The sequence below is a fragment of the Aquarana catesbeiana genome, linkage group LG01, assembly GCF_042186555.1.
Source record: "Aquarana catesbeiana isolate 2022-GZ linkage group LG01, ASM4218655v1, whole genome shotgun sequence".
Taxonomy (NCBI): domain Eukaryota; kingdom Metazoa; phylum Chordata; class Amphibia; order Anura; family Ranidae; genus Aquarana; species Aquarana catesbeiana.
Genome location: NC_133324.1, coordinates 615,828,661 through 615,851,160, shown reverse-complemented (window position 1 = coordinate 615,851,160; position 22,500 = coordinate 615,828,661). Strand labels below are relative to the sequence as shown.

General features: G+C 42.9%; 1 protein-coding gene across 1 annotated transcript in view; it reads left to right on the top strand.

Annotated features, from left to right (window-relative positions):
- The window catches only part of ARHGAP24 (Rho GTPase activating protein 24), a 1,254,786-nt gene that overhangs the window by 430,605 nt on the left and 801,681 nt on the right, over positions 1-22,500 (top strand). The gene's annotated exons all lie outside the window — the stretch shown is intronic.

Sequence of the window (22,500 nt, the reverse complement as noted above, 5' to 3'; positions counted from 1 at the left end):
ATGAGGACCAAGCTGGGTCTTCCATCCTGGATGAACCGGATGTGACCATCTGGAGTCAGGTAAATTAATTTCACAAATATTTACTGTCCTAATATTAATGATGTTAACTGGATGTTATAATTGATTCAAATAATTTTCACCTAAAAATGATGTATACATATCAATTGACAGTAGTGGCGAAATATGTTTGTCACCTGCTTCAAAAAATTAGGGTGTCTGATTTCTAGACTTTTTTATTAAGAGATGTATTCACATTGAATTTGCTAGTCATGAGAAGCAAATTGTGTGTCATTGATGAACCCCAAAAAAAAACCTAAAACTCTGTCCCTTTTTTATACACAGGATGAGGGCAGCCAGGAGGAATGTGGGGAAAGTGGCAGGCAGGAGGAGACCGGGCCCATGGACAGCCTGGAGGAGGCCGGATACAGCATCATCCTGGAGGAGGCCGGACCCAGTGTCAGGCAGGAGGAGGCCGGACCCAGTGTCAGGCAGGAGGTGGCTGGGCCCAGTAGGAGCCTGACACAATCACAAGTGCCTCCCCTCCGCCTTCCAAAAAAAAGGGCCAGGAAGGGGCCGGTGACACAGGAGGCATCCCTGCGCCTCATGCGAGAGGCCACCAATTTTTTAAGGAGCCCCCCCGAAGCTGAAGAGGCCTATGGGTGCTACTTAGCCAGCAGGCTGCTTCAAATGGAGTGGGGCCAATGCCTCATTTGTGAGAGACTGTTTGGGGAAACAATACACAAGGGGCTGCAGGGCGCACTAACCAGCAACACACAACTACATGAGGCAACCCCCCTCCTCCTCCTCCTCCTTCTCCTCCTGCCGCAACTCAAACACCAGAGCCACAGCCTCCAAAGAAGGCTGCAGGGAAGGCTGCAGGGAAGGGTGCAGGGCAGCGTGGAGGAAAGGCTGCAGGGAAGAGAAGAAAGTGATGACCTGGGTTCAGTCTGGTCTGACAGAAGACGCAGGCTGTTGTAGTACCACAGTCTGGGGACATCTATATCATCTGCTGCTGCTGTTGATCTCTGGGATTCCTGGACCAGATTGTGCTCCCTCTTATATGGACTCCTCAAGATCCCAATTTTCTTGTCCACAGACTTTTTCCAGCGTTGACTACCTCTTTATTTTCTTTAGACCATGAATAAATGGATATTTGAGTTTATGAAATGACTTTAAGTGTTTTAATTTAAATCATTTATTTAGACACAATGTCAAATTAACAAGGGACAACAATCTCCTTGAGGTTGCAAAAACACACACAAAAAAAATAATAATGTTCTAGTGGTAACCTAAATTTAAAAAATGTATACATATCCCAAAACGGTTCTTTCTGTTAACTTTATATACAAAAGAAAAAATCACAATAAACAAAAAAATGGTTCTTTGTGGTAAGTTAAAACAAACAACATTAAAAACAAACAAAAGTTAAATAAAAATGTATTTGTGTTCAATTTAAGAAATACAAAACTAAAAAAAAATAAATAAATAAAATAAAATAAAATGGTTCTTCGTGGTAACTTTACAAACCCAAAAAAAAAAAAAAAAAAAAAAGGTAGATAAAGATAAAATAAGTTCGACAACAATCATAAAATAAACATCTGGAGAAAATCTAAAATAACTGCCCCCAAAAAAACAAGTGTAAAAATTATTATTAGTATGGAGACATTGTTTTTAAAAATAATACTATATCATTCATGAGATCAAAGAGAAAAAGAATCCAGAAATCAGTTTTGTAGAACTCTGTTTGAATATGAACAGCAAAACATCTTCATTCTTATAACATTATTAAAGAAGACATTAATGCGCTGCATTCAACGATCACAGAATTTGCAGCGTGAGGAATGTGCTACCTACAATACAAACTCTAGTTTGTATTGGACCGAGTGCTTCCGTTTAGTTTTTGCTTATGAGCATGCGTCGTTTTTTTGTCCGTCGGACTAGCATACAGACGAGCGGATTTCTGGGTCCGGCGTAGTTACGACGTAAAGATTTGAAGCATGTTTCAAATCTAAAGTCCGTCAGATTTGCGGCTGGAAAAGTCCGCTGAAAGTCCGCTGAAAGTCCGGGGAAGCCCACACACGATCGGATTGTCAGCCAGCTTTAGTCCGTCGGCGTCCGTCGGACTTTTGTAGACGAAAAGTCCGACCGTGTGTACGCGGCATAAGTCTAATAGTATAAAGCTTATTATTTAAAACTACCTGTTATTATGTACTATCGTGCAAACATTATGTAACTATATCTATGTTTCAGATAAAGACAAAGTTACCCAAATGTAAACCTCCCCTGATGTAAGAAAATACATACCAATAAATTTCCGAAACATGTTGGGTTATATGCTATAAATCTTCACGGACTGACCTCAGCTTGACTTTGGCAGTACCTGGATTATTCGCCTTGGGTTTGATATAGACAGTATCTCACAAAAATGAGTACACCCCTCACATTTTTGTAAATATTGTATTATATCTTTCATGTGACAACACTGAATTAATGACACTTTGCTACAATGTAAAGTAGTGGCTGTACAGCTTGTATAACAGTGTAAATTTGCTGTCCCCTTAAAATAACTCAACACACAGCCATTAATGTCTAAACCGCTGGCAACAAAAGTGAGTACACCCCTAAGTGAAAATGTCCAAATTGGGCCCACTATTATTTTCCAGCACTGCCTTAACCCTCTTGGACATGGAGTTCACCAGAGCTTCACAGGTTGCCACTGGAGTCCTCTTCCACTCCTCCATGACAACATCACGGAGCTGGTGGATGTTAGAGACCTTGTGCTCCTCCACCTTCCGTTTGGGGATGCCCCACAGTCTGGAGACATGCTTGGCCAGTCCATCACCTTTACCCTCAGCTTCCTTAGCAATGTGTAGGCAGTTGTAGTGCAGGGCAGCCTAGTTGGCTGCAAGAGGTAGTGGGTTAGCAAGTGTATGTTCTCACTTTCCAGTCTATTTGATATGTTTATGTGTACATATGTTCAGAGCTGTTTGGCCTCTATAATTGTCTCCAGCACCATTTTGGAGAAGCCTGGTGTCCTGATAGATCAAGCAAATCTCAGGAGATTTGATCGGCCATTTTTGGGTGGATACTATGTATAAGAAAGCCCAGCCATGTTTAGTTGAGTTCACATGTGTGCATAGACAGGGAGAGAGAACCCGCTTGTCAGGGAGACTTAGGAGAAGACAGGGAGAGTGTTCCGGCCTGTGAGGGATAGCTCTGGGTTCCATTGCGGATAATAAATCCGGTGTCCTCGATGTGAGGGAGGGACAAGCTGATCAGATACCTATATCCACCTGCTGAAGGAATACCGTTGTACCGGGTAATGTGTGTGAATAGCAGCCTCTACAGATACGCACCGTGTGCTTGGGTTTATACTGTGTTAGTCAGTGGAAAGTGCCTATAGTGCTGATGAATACAATTACCGCTTACATCAGAAGTGACTGTGCTGTGTATCTGTGCCTTCATGCTTGGAGTGAAACTACGTGCCTTACTGCTGTAAATACTCTTTCTACTACCGTCTCTCCGGTAATAAACATTGCCTGGTTTAGAAAGTCAGTACATGTGATTCCCTCTGTGAAAACGCTACACTCTACCCCTGCTTACAAATGGTCGCCTTGGACGTGTGTTTGGGGTCGTTATCATGTTGGAATACTGCCCTGTGGCCCAATTTTTGGAGGGAGGGGATCATGCTCTGTTTCAGTATGTCACAGTACATGTTGGCATTCATGATTCCCTCAATGAACTGTTGCTCCCCAGTGGTGGCAGCACTGATGCAGCCCATGACCATAACACTCCCACCACCATGCTTGACTGTAGGCAAGACACACTTGTCTTTGTACTCCTCACCTGGTTGCCGCCACACACGCTTGACACCATCTGAATTTTATACGTTTATCCTGTTCTCATCAGACCACAGGACATGGTTCCAGTAATCCATGTCCTTAGTCTGCTTGTCTTCAGCAAACTGTTTTGCAGGCTTTCTTTTGCATCATCTTTATAAGAGGCTTCCTTCTGGGATGACAGCATGCAGATGAATTTGATGCAGTGTGCGGCGTATGGTCTGAGCACTGGCAGGCTGACCCCCCCACCCCTTCAACCTCTGCAGCAATGCTGGCAGCACTCATACATTTATTTCCCAAAGACAACCTCTGGATATGATGCTGAGCACGTGCACTCAACTTCTTTGGTCGACCATGGCGAGGCCAGTTCTGAGTGGAACCTGTCCTGCTGTATGGTCTTGGCCACTGTGCTGCAGCTCAGTTTCAGGGTCTTGGCAATCTTCTTAAAGCCTAGGCCATCTTTATGTAGAGCAACAATTCTTGTTTACAATTCTTTGTAGAGCAACAATTACCTGTTTGCAAAATTTTATAACAAACTATTAAACATGATTTTTTTTTTTTTCAAAATTTTCCATCTTTTTTGTTTGTTTAGCAAAAAATAAAAATCCCAGCTGTGATTAAATACCACTAAAACAAAGCTCTATTTGTGGGAAAAAAATGATAAAAATTTCATTTGGGTACAGTGTTGTATGACCGCACAATTGTCATTCAAAGTGCGTCAGCGCTGAAAGCTGAAAATTGGTCTGGGCAGGAGGGGGTTAAGTGCCCAGTAAGCAAGTGGTTAAATAGTTTTTTTCATGTGTTAGGATAAAACATTTTTGCCAATCCGTAAGTGATATCGAAATACGTAACTCCCAGGTCTGTGTATACGGGGGAAGGCCGAGATAGAAGGCATTGAGTAGCAAGCAATATAGTCTGGAGACCACGTGAGTTGGGGGGTCGGTTTGTAAGAGCATTCCCTCAAATGCTGAGAAGTCAGAGAGAATATCTGAAAGAGATGTAAAGGTGCTGATATAAGATAACACTTGCTGCCTCTGGAGCCACTGTGTTGGGTGACTAGAGGATGACCGGTGAAGGGTATCTACAGTTAAAGACGAGTCCGCATGGAGGACTTGGGCGAGTCTGGGCTATCTTAGAGGGTGCATTAAGTCCCTGGACAATCCCTGTATATGAGAAATAAAAGTAGAGGATTGTTTTGGGTGTAAGGAGCGGGCTAATGGTCTACCACACTTATCCTGAAATTTATATTGGTGTAGGGATATCTTGTCTGCATATGTGCGTGCGGAGGCCTCATACAATTCCCTTAACTGTGACCGGGCTGTGGAGACCTCTTTAAGAGTTTCCACTGTTGGAGCCTGTTTGTGTTTGGTTTCCAGGCTTCTAATTCCCACCCACTGAGCTTGAGTTTACACAGGTCTGCGGGGCAGCGGGGGTTACAGCATTTTTTTTTTAAATTAATATATTTTGATTAAAATTTCACGTTTTGGACGTCCAAATAGCTGAACTGGATTTTGGCAGTAAAAAAGGTATAATGCTCCAAAAGTGCAGTGCTATAAGTTAAACTAAAATGTCCATAAACAATTCACATACTGTATGTTGAAACTGTTAAATCTGTATGTGGATAAGATAGAAGAACCAAACACCGGCTTCAATGTGGTATAAAGCAGCACCCAGCACCACAGTGATCAATCCAAGCCTCTTACCTGATGTCTATGACCCTCAGAATATAGAGTGGTCAGATAAGTATAAGGGTAAAACTGATCTCTCAGATGCTCCAAGGTCAAGCTTCCCAGAGTTGAATCGTCACCTAAAATTGGGGTGGGACCTATGACGTATGACGTCAGCACGCTTTATGCCGCGGCCATCTTTTTGGTTTGAAACAAGCGCTTATATTACCTGTAACATCTGAGTTGTTTACTGCAATAAATTATTGATTTCACTTGTGCATACTTCACTATGGGAGTTTTTTCATATTATTGAGGATCAGTCTATATATACCGCATCTGGGCTGACTTTTGAGTGACTATTCAACTCTGGGAACCTTGTGTTATTGGAGCATCGGAGAGATCAGTTTTACTCTTAAGCTTATTGGGTCACTCTTTAATCTGAGGGTCATAAGCATCTGGTAAGAGTCTTGGTTTTATCACTGTGGTGGTGAGTGCTGCTTTATACCACATTGAAGCCGGTGTTAGATTCTTCTATCTTATCCCCATATGGATTTAACAGTTTTCAACATATGTGAATTGTTTATGGACATTTTAGTTTAACTTATAGTGCTGCCCTTTTGGAACGTTATAATTTTGTTGGTTCATGATAATTGGATTTGTAATTGTTGGTAACAATTTAAGGCATAAAACAGTAGTAGTAAAATTGAAAGTTAATTTATTGATGCAGGGGACAGATCGAAATTAATATAATAAAACTACATACAAGTACAAAAATGTCAACAATGGGATCATTAGTATACAGTACAGTACGACATCTCAGATATCATATTCCTCGACTAGTTTCGCGGACAAACCGCTTCATCAGGAGGGAATCTGGAGATAGTTGATTCTGACTAAACAGTCTGAGCCTAACAGATAAGAAGATTTGTTAATCTTGATGCTGTAACATAACATGCTGTAACATAAACTTTATTTGCATTGTTCTTGTCCTTTGGTCAATCTCATTATATGTCTTCTTATCTGTTAGGCTCAGACTGTTTAGTCAGAATCAACTATCTCCAGATTCCCTCCTGATGAAGCGGTTTGTCCGCGAAACTGGTCGAGGAATATGATATCTGAGATGTCGTACTGTACTGTATACTAATGATCCCATTGTTGACATTTTTGTACTTGTATGTAGTTTTATTGTATTAATTTCGATCTGTAATTGTAATTGTACCGCAATAGTCCAAACATGCCCCCACTTTTTTGGTCGCCTGACTGGGGATCAGGCTTCCAACCTCATTATTTATTAATTTCTGGATGATGGTACATGTTTATTTTTGTCATTGTAATTTTTACCTATAGAGGCCACTCGCTTAGTCATAATTGGATTTGTGTTTGCTGGCTGCTACTGCTAATTGTGCAATTCTTTGCTTATTAGTAGATTTATTTTATCTAAGCGCGGATACACATTTTTATATAGTGTGCTCTGAGCATACAACCCTTTAGGGGATGGGTGTACACATTCCTAACAAGGGTAGCCCTGGAGGTGGCTACAAAGTACCTGGCGCCTAATTGTCAGTATTAGCTGACTATCATTGAGGCCCTTTTGTAAGGTGGTGCATGTGAAACTGTAGTTTTAGACAATGGATGTCTGATGGGCTGCTAAGCAAAGAGCAGTCTCTACTGGCAATAACCGTGGGCAGTAAGGGTTTAAGGACCACTCATGGTAGGCAACGGATACCAACCAGTGTGCTTGATGGTCTGTTGTCCCAAAAGGCTCAGTCCCCACATTCTGGTCCTCATGATTGGGTCCCCACAAGGCTCAGTCTCTCAGCCCTGGTGTTGGTAACCATGGCAACAGGTCCCTGCAGCCCTGGTTCCAGTTATTTCTAATGACTCAGTTCCCAGGCTCTCAGTTGTGGACATGGATACCTCAGAAACAGGCTCCATCTCTTCTGGTGTAGTGCACAGACCCCAGCAGGAGGTCTGCGCTCTCTGGCTCGCCCCCCAATCCCTTGCCTGGGAAAAGTTCTGATCTCCACTTCTCTGGTGTACAGGGAACTCGTGATATTGAAGTTTGCAACCACTTAGCCACCATTGTCTAGCACTCCTTGTGAACCACATGAGCCATGATCCATTACAGCTGTATTTCTACACTGTGCCGCCTCCCTGACGCTGATTGGCTTCAGCCACTGCCACCAGCAGGGAGGGGGGAAGCAGGAGCGAGAAGAAAACACATAGCTTCTCCAATGCTGCCAGGAGGAAGGGGGTAGGAAGGAACCCACGGAGCTGCTCCTGACAGTTACTAGCAGCTCAGCAGCAGGGGAGAAAAGAATACAGCCTGCTGCTGCACAGCGCACAGGAGTCCCCAGGACCATCTCTTTACACTGTACAGCAGTGAGGGGTTAAGGACTCACTCCTCCAGCAGCACTGTCACTGTTTAGAGCGGGGATGAGGTTTGGGGCAAGAGGAGGCTTCACACAGCTGGCGGGCATCTGGCTACATAAACTTTTCATGTTTTTATGAACTTTCCTTATAGCCACATTGTTCTAATATAATAATTTTGTGTTGTATGATTTGAATTTGTGCACTAGAACTGTTTTGCGCTTAGGTGTGCATTTTACATACTATACCTGACAACAATAGGGTAGTGAGTGCACTTTTTTAATTTATTCAAAAAAGAGATACAATCCTCATCATACACCATATTAAAGTGTATTAGAATTTGATGTGTTCATCGAATTCCAGTAGGAACTCAATGTCTCCCTGCCATAACGTGAATACATTATCAATGTAGAGCCACCAAAGCAAAGCACTGCTTGGTGAATACCACACTGGTGAAAATAGACAGTTTTTCAAGTATACTCATAAAGATGTCTTCATATGTGGGAGCACCATATCTGTGCCTTGTTTTTGTGCATGGTACAACTCCTTAAATGAGAAATAATTATGCTCCAATATAAAGTTTAAAAGCTGTACCAAAAACTGAATTTCTCAGTCAGATTAAAAGCCACTTGATATTATTATACAGGATTTATATAGAGCCATCAGTTTGCACAGCGCTTTACAACATAAAGGGAGACAATGCAGCAACTATACAATTCAATACAAGAGAGTTAGGAGGGCCTCCTGCAGGCTTACAATCTAATAGGGAGGGGCTGGTGAAACAAAAAGTAGTAAATGAGAAGGATGAGCTGATTGGAGAAATAGAAGATTCAGTTATTAGCTGAAGGCAGGATAGGCTTCCCTGAAGAGATGAGTTGTTTTCAGGGATCACCTAAAAGTGGACAGAGTTGGAGATAACTGGACAGATTGGGGTAGTGAGTTCCAGAGGATGGGGGAGGCTCTGGAGAAATCCTGGAGACGAGTATGGGAGGAGGAGACAATGGAGCTATTGACCAGAGAGGACCGGAGAGGATGGTTTGGGTGACATAAGATTGGTGATATAGCTCAGGGCAGAGTTGTAAATGGCTTTGTATGTTATTGTTAGTGTTTTGAATTTTATTCGTTGGGCAATGGGAAGCCAGTGGAGGGGTTAGCAGAGAGGGGTGGTCAACACTGAACAGTTGGTAAGAGGGATAAGTCTGGCAGCAGCCTTTATGATAAACTGAAGAGGGGATAGCTTGCCATTGAGGAGAGAGTTACAATAGTCAAGGCAAGAGATATTAAGGGAGTAAATGAGTTGCTTAGTGGTTTCCACGGTCAAGATGTTATGGAGGTGAAGTCTACAAGATTTGGACAGTGATTGGATGGACAGGTCTGAGTCCAGGATTACACCTAGCACCCTGGCATGAGTGGGGTGACTCATGTTTGTATTATTAATCTTGATGGAGAAGTCAGGGGGTGGGGCAGGGGCCAGAGGAAAAATTATGAGCTCAGTTTTAGAAAGATTGAGTTTGATGAAGTGGTGTGACATTCACTTTCTTGCATTAGCTATTTATTTGCAGTTATACCATCCCTGTGTGCAATAGATGTATAAAGACATAATAATATATCAGGTTCAGACAGAACAAGCACATCCAATTTAGAAAGAAAATATGCAGCATCCTAGATTCCTCTTAGTATTTCAGACCAAAAATGATAAAACCCTATCAAGGAAGGTAGCAGATGGAACAAACAAAGATCCTTACCTTGTCATGATAGGTTTACCCACCAGGCTTATCAATTGCTGTAATCATTAATTACTTCTTTTGCCACTTCAAGAGTTTCAGGATACAAGGTACTTTTCAATTTTGTATCTTTAGCTTGATAAGGGGCAGGCATGCAAAGCAGCAAATAATGTGAGAGCTCTCTCTCTCTCTCTCTCTCTCTCTCTCTCTCTCTCTCTCTCTCTCTCTCTCTCTCTCTCTCTCTCTCTTTTTATATATATATATATATATATATATATATATATATATATATATATATATATATATATATATATATATATATATATATATCTATATAGATAGATATATCTATCTATATAGATATATCTATATCTATATAGATATATATACATAAAGATATACATACACACATATATATATATATATATATATATATATATATATATATATATATATATACAGTTGTGCTCAAAAGTTTGCATATCCTGGCAGAAATTGTGATATTTTGGCATTAATATTGAAAATATGACTGATCATGCCAAAAAAACTCTTTTATTTAAGGACAGCAATCACATGAAGCCATTTATTATCATATAGTTTTTTGGATCCTTTTTAAATCATAATGATAACAGGAATCACCCATATGGCCCTGATAAATACTTTACATACACTGGAATGGCCTTGGTACAGACACAGAATGTGGCACACACGGGTAAAATGGCAATTAAAGGTTAACTTTCCACATTTGTGGCTTTTTAAATCACAATTAGTGTATGTGTATAAATAGTCAATGAGTTTGTTAGCTCTCACATGGATGCACTAAGCAGGCTAGACACTGAGCCATGAGGAGGTAGAGAAGAACAGTCAAAAGACCTGCATAACAAGGTAATGAAACTTTACAAAGATGGAAAGGGATATGAAAAGATATCCAAAGCCTTGAATATGCCAGTTAGTACTGTTCAATCACTTAATAAGAAGTGGAAAATTTGGATATCTCTTGATACCAAGCCAAGGTCGGGTAGATCAAGAAAGTGCCTACTGCTCTACTTTTAAAGGTGGCGCTATAACACTTAAGTCAAGGCATACAAGTCTCCATTAAGTCCTTTAACCACTTGCTGACCAGCCGGCGCCATTATACTGCGGCAGGTTGGCTCTATTGCACAAATCGCCATAGCTGTACACCACCTGCGATTGCTCCACAGAGAGCCAGAACGGGGATCTGTCAATTTAAACAAACAGATCCCCATTCTGTCAGGGGAGTAGAGAGAGATCGTCTGTTCCTAGTGATCAGGACCAGCGATCTCTCTCCTACTCCGGTCAGTACACTCCCCCCACAGTTAGAAACACCTTCCAGGGAGCACATTTAACCCCTTGATCACCGCTAGTGTTAAACCCTTCCCTGCCAGTGTCATTTATACAGTAATCAGTGAATTTTAATAGCACTGATCTCTGTATAGATGTCACTGGTCCCAAAAAAGTGTCAAAAGTGTCCGTAATGTCGTAGTCCTGCTAAAAATCGCTGATCACCACCATCACTAGTAAAAATAAAATGAATAATAAAAATGCCATAAATCTATTCCCTATTCTGTAGATGCTATAACTTTTGCGCAAACCAATTAATATACGCTTATTGCGATTTTTTTTTACCAAAAATAATGTAGAAAAATACATATTGGCCTAAACTGAGGAAGAAATTTTATTAATTTTTTTTGGGATATTTATTATAGCAAAAAGTAAAAAATATAGTTTTTTTCAAAATTGTCGCATTTTTTTTGATTAATGCGCAAAAAAAAAAAAAAAACGCAGAGGTGATCAAATACTGCCAAAAGAAAGCTCTATTTGTGGGAAAAAAAGGACATCAATTTTGTTTGGGTATAACGTTACACGACCGCGCAATTGTCCATTAAAGCAACGCAGTGCCGTATCACAAAAAATGGCCTGGTCATTAAGGGGGTAAATCCTTCCGGTCCTTAACCGCTTCCCGACTGCCTCACGCAGATATACTGTGACAGAAGGGCACGTACAGGCAGATTAACGTACCTGTACGTTGCCCTTTAAGATGCTTCTTGTGGGCACACGTGTGCGTCAGCCGGGAGTGCCGTGAGCGTGGGGATACCCGCGATTGTCTCACGGAGAGGAAGAACGGGGAAATGCTAATGTAAACAAGCATTTCCCTGTTCTGCCTAGTGACCGGACACTGATCACAGCTCCCTGTGACCGGGAGCGGTGATCAGTGTCATGTCACACATAGCCCCTTCCCCCCACAGTTAGAATCACTCCCTAGGACACACGTAACCCCTACAGCGCCACCTAGTGGTTAACCCCTACACTGCCAGTCACATTTACACAGTAATCAATGCATTTTTAATTGCACTGATCGCTGTAAAAATGTGAATGGTCCCAAAATCGCGCCAAAATTGTTGGATCTGTCCGCCATGATGTCGCAGTCACGATAAAAATCGCTGTAGAAAAAAAAATATTAATTAATTTTTATTAATTAATTATTAATAAAAATGCCATAAAACTATACCCTATTTTGTAGACGCTATAACTTTTGCGCAAACCAATCAATAAACGCTTATTGCAATTTTTTTTACCAAAAATATGTAGAAGAATACGTATCGGCCTAAACTGAGAAAAAAAATGTTTTTTTATATATTTTTTTGGGATATTTTATTATAGCAAAAAGTAAAAAACAATGTGTTTTTTTAAAAATTGCTGCTCTTTTTTGTTTATAGCGCAAAAAATAAAAACCGCAGAGGTGATCAAATACCACCAAAAGAAAGCTCTATTTGTGGGAAAAAAATGACGTCAATTTTGTTTGGGAGCCAAGTCGCACGACCGCGCAATTGTCAGTTAAAGCGACACAGTGCCGAATCGCAAAAAATGCTCTGGTCTTTGGCCAGCCAAATGGTCCAAGGCTTTAGTGGTTAAGTGGTTAATGAAAGGAAGAGAAATGTACTGTATGTTAGGGCTCATGCACACAACCTATAATGTGAAATACAGCCATATTTTGGCACCTGGAAGGTGTTGCATACAACTAATGTGCCAATGAATTAATGAATTGCAGGGTACGGATGTACAGCATCCTGGCATGTGCAATTAGTTTTGGTCCAAATACAAATTCAGACAAATTTTTGGTTATTTAGAGATTCAGATGTATCCGAATCTCCGAATGCAATAGTAACAATTTTAGTTGAAATTCATTTCATTTCATATATTCGTTTTCTAACAAATTCAAAATTTTCAATTCAAAACTTGAATCGCTCGAAAAATGATTTGTGTGATTCTGTGTGAAGAATAGCTGGTTGTTAAGGAGCGGGCTGGGAAGCTGGCTGCCGCATCCTTAACAATCAATGACATCAGCTGTCAGCCGGCTTAAAAAAAACCAGTGTGGGTTCCCCCAAAATCCATACCAGAGGCTTATCCCAGCATGCAGCGGAAGGTCAGGTAAGGGGGGAGGGACTAGCAAATGCCCCCCCACTGAACCAGACTACGTCTCCTTAACACGGGGTGCTTTGGGGCAGAGGAGCCCCCCCCCAAAGCACCTTGTCTCCATGTTGAGGGGCACAAGGGCCTCTTTCCCACAACCTTGGCTGGTGGTTGTGGGTATCTGTGGGCAGGGGGCTCATCAGAATCTGGAAGCCCCCTTTAACAAGGAAGCCCCCAGAACCCGGCCGCCCCCCATGTGAATGAGTATGGGGTACATAGTACCCATACTGATTCACCAAAAAAGTGTAAAAGTAAATAAAAACACAATGCAAGTTTTCAACAAGTTCTTTATTAAAAAATCAAAAATCAAATGTCCACTCCTTTCCCATTTGGAGCCTATTTTACGGGGAATTGCCTTAGGCAGAGCCATATTTGTGAAGTCCTCTGGCACGAGCAGGCTGGTGCCAACCGCTGCCGTGTTTGTTTTCCATGTTGAAAGCTGCCTACTTGTAAGTGTATACTGATCTTTTAATAAATGCTTTTATAAGCGTAATACATTAGGAGGCTCTCCTCTTCTCTCCACACATCCTGGGAGCAACTGCTACTGGATCTCTGAGCATTGGCTACTATGGAGTCACTACCTTGATTACCGGTGAATCAGACCTCTTCTCCAGCCTCCTGTTGAGTTCCTTGGATTTTAAATAAGTGAATGTGATCTCTATTATCTGAGATCCACAATCTCTGTTAAGAGGCACGTGCATTTGGTGAAGGCATTTGTCTGAACACCGTGCTTACCTGGATCGCTTTAGGAATATTGGCACAATATAATAGTTCATTCATCACAGAACTGGGTGTTCACCCATATAACCCTCCTTTAAAGGGTTTTTTTTTTTTTTTGGACCTATTCATGGACACATTTTTTCTTTGAAAGACATTTTTTTTATTCACTGGTTGTTTGTTTTTATTAGTCATTTTCACCTTAATGTTTGTTATGAAATACTCTGCATAAGATTATTGTTGCATTGTAAAAAGCATTGCACAATTCACATTTTTTTGGGTACTTTTAGATCATTAGATTAGCGCAACTATTTTTAATTATAAACTAAATTAAATGAAACCAAACTAAACGAAACAAATTCTGAAAAAAATCAATGAAACAGAATTAGTAACATAACAAATCTATCCAAAATCAAACAAATTTTTCCATACTGCACATGTCACATACATGTAAAAATCTACATCTGCTTTGCTTTGCGCACTGGTCCAAATCATTTGGTGAAAGGGGGTTATGGTGTGGGGTTGTTTTTCAGGGGTTGGGCTTGGCCCCTTAGTTCCAATGAAGGGAACTCTTAAGGTGTCAGCATACCAAGACATTTTGGACAATTTTATGCTCCTAACTTTGTGGGAACAGTTTGGGGATGACCCCTTCCTTTTTCAACATGACTGCACACCAGTACTCAAAGCAAGGTCCATAAAGACATGGATGAGCGAGTTTGGGGTGGAGGAACTTGACTGGCCTGCAGAGTCCTGACCTCAACCCGATAGAACACCTTTGGGATGAATTAGAGCAGAGACTGCAAGCCAGGTCATCTCATCCAACGTCAGTGCCTGACCTCACACAATGCTCTTTTGGAAGAATGGTCAAACATTCCCATAGACACACTCCTAAACCTTGTGGACAGCCTTCCCAGAAGAGTTTAAGCTTTTATAGCTGCAAAGGGTGGGCCAACTCAATATTGAACCCTACGGACTGGGATGCCATTAAAGTTCATGTGCCTGTAAAGGCAGCCGTCCCAATCCTTTTTACAATATAGTGTATATAGCTTATTTATTTATTCATAAAAGCCAAAAAAAAGTGTATAATACATAGCAGCTACCTAGAATCTTTGTACTGTTATCAGATATCTGGAAGAATAGTTTTAGTTGGTTGCTATTGGTTTCTGAACTTTGATCTGCTGCTCTTGTCCTTATAAGCCGGAAAATTTATAGTAATATGAAGAAAGAGGTTAGTGACAAAAACTGTAATGCAATAAACATTTAGTGAATTAGTTCTAATCTTTTACTATGGCAAGTAAGAAAGAGCCTGTGTGATTTTAGATATATACACAATTAAGAAGACGTTTAGAGAATAATTAGGCCAGCTTCACACGGAGGTGGTTTTCAACGTTTTAGCGCTAGAAATAGCCTCCAAATAACACCTAAAAACCGCCTCCCATTTATTTCAGTGTGACTTTTAACACTGGGGCAGTGTGCTAGCAGGATGTTACGAAAAGTCCCAAGCAGCATCTTTCGGGCGGTTTGGGAGTGCTGTATACAGCGCTCCCAAAATGCCTGCCTGAAAAGTGCTTCGGAAGCGCTACAACGCGGGCATGTTTAACCCCTTCTTCGGCCGCTAGCAGGGGTTAAAAGGGGTTAAACAGTGCTAAAGCGCCGCTGAAACGACCGCGGTGTGTGAAGCTGGCCTTATACTAGGTGTGTTGTTGAGCTGCACTGACCTAGCTCATAGAAAATTCTTCTTGTTTATGAGCCTTGTTCATGCCATACATGTGCTAAGCGCACAAAAATGCATGTCACAGTGTTATTGTGCATAGATTTGAAAGAAGTGTAATTTTGTGACATTTCCAACATGACTGCACACCAGTGCACAAAGCAGGGTCCATAAAGACATGGATGAGCGAGTTTCGGGTGGAGGAACTTGACTGGCCTGCAGAATCCTGACCTCAACCTGATAGAACACCTTTGGGATGAATTAGAGCAGAGACTGCGAGCCAGACCTTCTTGTCCAACCTCACAAATGCGCTTCTGGAAGACTGGTCAAACATTCCCATAGACACACTCCTAAACCTTGTGGACAGCCTTCCCAGAAGAGTTGAAGGTGTTATAGCTGCAAAGGGTGGGCCACTCCAGGGGAGGCAAACAACCACCCCCAGAGTGCCCGGAGCCCACTCTTTTTTTGAAGGCTATTAGAACCTCTGGCTCTAATCACATGCTTCCAAAAAGCACAGCCCCCTCATTGTCTCCAACTAATCTCACATCTCCAACTAATCTCCTACCACTTCCACCACCTCATTCCCCACAGTTACAACCTTTTGTACCACCTGCCCCACCCTATTAGATTGTAAGCTCTTCTGAGCAGGGCCCTCTTAATCCTATTGTATTGTATTGTATTATATTATAACTGTATTGTCTCCCTTTTATATTGTAAAGCGCTGCGTAAACTGTTGGCGCTATATAAATCCTGAATAATAATAATAATAATTGGAATCCATGGTCCGGTGCCCTGTATGTATAGCAGGGGGCCGGGCGCATGGATAGAGGGGGCGGCGCCCGAGCGCCCCTAATGGACGGGCTGCCACTGGCTAATTCAATATTGAACCCTATGGACTAAGACTAGGATGCTATTATAGTTCATGTGTGTGTGTAAAGGCAGGTGTCCCAATACTTTTGGTAATATAGTTATAGCAAGGTCCCAGGCCTCCTTCGGTCTGATGAGAACTTCCAGGGCCAGAGATAGCTGACATCCTTCTGTAAATGGTGGGTTGTGAGGTATAGTGGGTGCAAAGTAGTTGAAGGTATTGGGCACCAGACACTTCTTGAATGAAAAAGAGATTTTTATTTCTCTTAACAGATCTTTGGGAGAGAGGGTTAGGGCCAGAACACCCTAAGGCTCCTTTCACACTGAGGCGCTTTGCAGGCGCTAAAGTGCTAAAAATAGCACCTGCAAAGCGCCCCGAAAGAGCTGCTCAATGCACTCCAGTGTGAAAGCCCCGAGGGCTTTCACACTGGAGCGGTGCGCTTGCAGGGCGGTCATAAAAGTCCTGCAAGCTGCATCTTTGGAGCGCATTAGGAGCGGTGTAATTACCGCTCCTAAAGCGCCCCTTCCCATTGAAAACAATGGGGCAGTGCTGCAAATCCGCCCGCAAAGCGCTGCTGCAGCGGCGCTTTGCGGGCGGTTTTAACCCTTTTTTGGCTGCTAGCGGGGGTTAAAACAGCCCCACTAGCGTCGCTAAAACGACGGTAAAGCGGCGCTATATTTAGCGCCGCTGTACCGCTGGCACCCGCGCGCCTCAGTGTGAAAGTAGCCTTAGGTAGATGCAAGATTCATTGGCAGACTCCAAGACTTCAACAGGAGGACAAACATGAAGGGAAAGGCATCCAGCAAGACGCCACATCTGCAGGAATGCTGTCTCCTACGGAAACAGTCTTTAACAGTTTCTAACACAAAGTGTAATGCCGCGTACAGGCGATCGGACATTCCGACAACCAAACCGTGGATTTTTTTCCAACGGATGTTGGCTCAAACTTGTCTTTCATATACAAAAAAGAAGAGAGTCCCCCTGGGACTTTAAAGTAGGTGGTCACAGTTAGCTACTGAGTAACAAGAGTAATAGTAGTATAAATGTTTATTAAAATTAATGTACATACATGAAATATAACATATTAGCTCAGCCAATGGATGTGATAACCAGTAGCTGGTGGTGAGAGTAGGCCAGTTTTTGGGCTAAATGGGTGTCTTCCACCTGGGTTCAATAGAAGCAAAAAAATGAAAGGTCTGCAGTCACCAGTGATACACCTCCATCCCTAAATACATATACACACGGTCGCACAAATGTTGTCAGAAATTCCGATCGCCACGTACAACACGTACGATGAGCCGAGAAAAATGAAGTTCAATAGCCAGTGCGGCTCTTCTGCTTGATTCCGAGCATGCGTAGAATTTTGTAGAAATTGTGTACACACGCTCGGAATTTCCGACAACAAGTTTTTTTGTCGGAAAATTTGAGAACCAGCTCTCAAACAGTTGTTTCAGAAATTACGACAGCAAATGTCCGATGGAGCATACACACGGTCGGAATTTCCGACAACAAGCTCACATCGAACATTTGTTGTTGGAAATTCTGATCATTTGTAGGCGGCATTACAGTTCCTTTACTTCCACTACAATCACTTCTTGTAGTTCTTCAACCCACTAAGCTCCCAGTCTCTCTCCCTAGACTAGACCATTCTCTGCCACAGAATCCCTTGAGCTCCTCCAATCTTCACCATAGTATCTTCTTCAAGTGTCACCCACGCTCCTCTGCTTGATCCCTAACTTGGCACTTAAAATACTTCTCAAGCTACTCCCACTGGCCTGCTTGGTCCCTGGCATGAAAACAAAAGGCTGCTCTTCAAGAGTCACCTCCGCTGTCTTGCATACACACAGTCGCACAAATGTTGTCGGAAATTCCGATCGTCACTAACGCGGTGACGTACAAGTACGATGAGCTGAGAAAAATGAAGTTCAATAGCCAGTGCGGCTCTTATGCTTGATTCCGAGCATGTGTGGAATTTTGTAGAAATTGTGTACACACACTCGGAATTTCCGACAACAAGTTTTTTTTGTCGGAAAATTTGAGAACCAGCGCTCAAACAGTTGTTTCAGAAATTCCGACAGTAAATTTCCGATGGAGAATACACACGGTCGGAATTTCCGACAACAAGCTCACATCGAACATTTGTTGTTGGAAATTCTGATCATTTGTAGGCGGCATTACAGTTCCTTTACTTCCACTACAATCACTTCTTGTAGTTCTTCAACCCACTAAGCTCCCAGTCTCTCTCCCTAGACTAGACCATTCTCTGCCACAGAATCCCTTGAGCTCCTCCAATCTTCACCATAGTATCTTCTTCAAGTGTCACCCACGCTCCTCTGCTTGATCCCTAACTTGGCACTTAAAATACTTATCAAGCTACTCCCACTGGCCTGCTTGGTCCCTGGCATGAAAACAAAAGGCTGCTCTTCAAGAGTCACCTCCGCTGTCTTGCATACACACAGTCGCACAAATGTTGTCGGAAATTCCGATCGTCACTAACGCGGTGACGTACAAGTACGATGAGCTGAGAAAAATGAAGTTCAATAGCCAGTGCGGCTCTTATGCTTGATTCCGAGCATGTGTGGAATTTTGTAGAAATTGTGTACACACACTCGGAATTTCCGACAACAAGTTTTTTTTGTCGGAAAATTTGAGAACCAGCGCTCAAACAGTTGTTTCAGAAATTCCGACAGTAAATTTCCGATGGAGAATACACACGGTCGGAATTTCCGACAACAAGCTCACATCGAACATTTGTTGTTGGAAATTCTGATCATTTGTAGGCGGCATTACAGTTCCTTTACTTCCACTACAATCACTTCTTGTAGTTCTTCAACCCACTAAGCTCCCAGTCTCTCTCCCTAGACTAGACCATTCTCTGCCACAGAATCCCTTGAGCTCCTCCAATCTTCACCATAGTATCTTCTTCAAGTGTCACCCACGCTCCTCTGCTTGATCCCTAACTTGGCACTTAAAATACTTATCAAGCTACTCCCACTGGCCTGCTTGGTCCCTGGCATGAAAACAAAAGGCTGCTCTTCAAGAGTCACCTCCGCTGTCTTGCATACACACAGTCGCACAAATGTTGTCGGAAATTCCGATCGTCACTAACGCGGTGACGTACAAGTACGATGAGCTGAGAAAAATGAAGTTCAATAGCCAGTGCGGCTCTTATGCTTGATTCCGAGCATGTGTGGAATTTTGTAGAAATTGTGTACACACACTCGGAATTTCCGACAACAAGTTTTTTTTGTCGGAAAATTTGAGAACCAGCGCTCAAACAGTTGTTTCAGAAATTCCGACAGTAAATTTCCGATGGAGAATACACACGGTCGGAATTTCCGACAACAAGCTCACATCGAACATTTGTTGTTGGAAATTCTGATCATTTGTAGGCGGCATTACAGTTCCTTTACTTCCACTACAATCACTTCTTGTAGTTCTTCAACCCACTAAGCTCCCAGTCTCTCTCCCTAGACTAGACCATTCTCTGCCACAGAATCCCTTGAGCTCCTCCAATCTTCACCATAGTATCTTCTTCAAGTGTCACCCACGCTCCTCTGCTTGATCCCTAACTTGGCACTTAAAATACTTATCAAGCTACTCCCACTGGCCTGCTTGGTCCCTGGCATGAAAACAAAAGGCTGCTCTTCAAGAGTCACCTCCGCTGTCTTGCATACACACAGTCGCACAAATGTTGTCGGAAATTCCGATCGTCACTAACGCGGTGACGTACAAGTACGATGAGCTGAGAAAAATGAAGTTCAATAGCCAGTGCGGCTCTTATGCTTGATTCCGAGCATGTGTGGAATTTTGTAGAAATTGTGTACACACACTCAGAATTTCCGACAACAAGTTTTTTTTGTCGGAAAATTTGAGAACCAGCGCTCAAACAGTTGTTTCAGAAATTCCGACAGTAAATTTCCGATGGAGCATACACACGGTCGGAATTTCCGACAACAAGCTCACATCGAACATTTGTTGTTAGAAATTCTGATCGTCTGTACGTGGCATTACAGTTCCTTCACTTCCACTACAATCACTTCTTGTAGTTCTTCAACCCACTGAGCTCCCAGTCTCTCTCCCTAGACTAGACGATTCTCTGCCACAGAATCCCTTGAGCTCCTCCAATCTTCACCCTAGTATTTTCTTCAAGTGTCACCCACGCTCCTCTGCTGGGTCCCTAACTTGGCACTTAAGATACTTCTCAAGCTACGCCCACTGGCCTGCTTGGTCCCTGGCATGAAAATAAAAGGCTGCTCTGCAAGCGTCACCTCTGGTGGCTGAGTCCCTGGCTTGATACCCACTGAAGTTTCCAGATTCTTTACCGTCCTCGGTTGGTGAGAATACTGCTCCGGTACTTGCTTCAGTTACTCACTGTGGTCCCTGGTAATAAGGTGGTTGGCCCCTTAGTGGTGACAGCTCCCCCTCTACCTGCAACCATGACAGGTTCTCCGGCCAGTAGAACCGTCACTTCTGGTTGGACTGCAAGCCACAGTCCCAACCCTGCTCTCCTCTCTTGCTTCTGGATAGGCTCTCAGACAGCCTAGCAGCCATATGTGCTCGGGATAGGCCCAATCTCTGGCCTAGCAGCCCAGGCAATACAACACACGTCCACCCAGACAGCCGTTCAGGTGGCACAGAACACCGATCACCTGACTCTATCCAAATATATAGGCTCTCCCAGCAGGCCAAGGGATCCAAGAAAACCCCTGCCCCATTGGCTGAGATACCCCATATATCCATAATCTGACCTTGCATTGCCCTTCTCTTATCTAATGCCACCAGGTACCTGGCCACCTAGTGGCAAAAGAGAAAAATGCAGCAGTGCCAAACTGAGGAAGAAATCAGATGATCCCTAACAACTAGCCAAGGTAGCTACTTCTGGCAGGGAGTGGTGGCTGGTGCTCAACATTTTTGGGGGGTGTAAACAAAATGAAAAATTCTGAAAAAAAAAACATCAATTGCACCCTCACTGTGCCATCAATTGCAGCCACTGTGTCCATAAAATGCAACCACTTTGCCCATAAATTGCAGCCACTGTGCCCCATACTGTAAATTGCAGTCACTGTGCCCCATAAAATGCAGCCACTGTGCCCATCAAATGCAGCCACTGTGTCCATCATATGCAGCCTGCCCTCATCATATGTAGCCACTGTGCCCCTCATATGCAGCCTTTCTGCCCATCATATGCAGCCTGTGCCCATCATATGTAGCCTCTGTGCCCATCATATCCAGCCACTGTGCCCATCATATGCAGCCTGTGCCCATCATACAGCCTCTGTGTTCAACATATGCAGCCTCTGTGCCCATCATATGCAGCCTGTGCCCATCATATGTAGCCTCTTTGCCCATCATATGTAGCCTCTGTGCCCATCATATGCAGCCTCTGTGCCCATCATATGCAGCCTGTGCCCATCATATGTAGCCTCTGTGCCCTTCATATGCAGCCTATGTGCCCATCATATGTAGCTTTTGTGCCCATCATATGTAGCCTCTGTGCCCATCATATGTAGCCTCTGTGCCCATCATATGCAGCCTGTGCCCATCATATGCAGCCTGTGCCCATCATATGCAGCCTGTGCGCATCATATGTATCCTCTGTGCCCATCATATGTAGCCTGTGTTCATCACATGTAGCCTCTGTACCTATCATATGTAGCCTCTGTGTCCATCATATGTAGCCTCTGTACCTATCATATGTAGCCTGTATACATCATATGTAGCCTCTGTGCCCATCATATGTAGCCCCTGTACCCATCATATGTAGCCTCTGTACCTATCATATGTAGCCTCTGTACCTATCATATGTAGCTTCTGTACCTATCATATGTAGCCTGTGTCCATCATATGTAGCCTCTGTACCTATCATATGTAGCTTCTGTACCTATCATATGTAGCCTGTGTCCATCGTATGTAGCCTCTGTACCTATCATATGTAGCCTCTGTACCTATCATATGTAGCCTGTGTCCATTGTACGTAGCCTCTGTACCTATCATATGTAGCCTGTGTCCATCGTATGTAGCCTCTGTACCTATCATATGTAGCCTCTGTACCTATCATATGTAGCCTGTGTCCATCGTATGTAGCCTCTGTGCCCATCATATGTAGCCT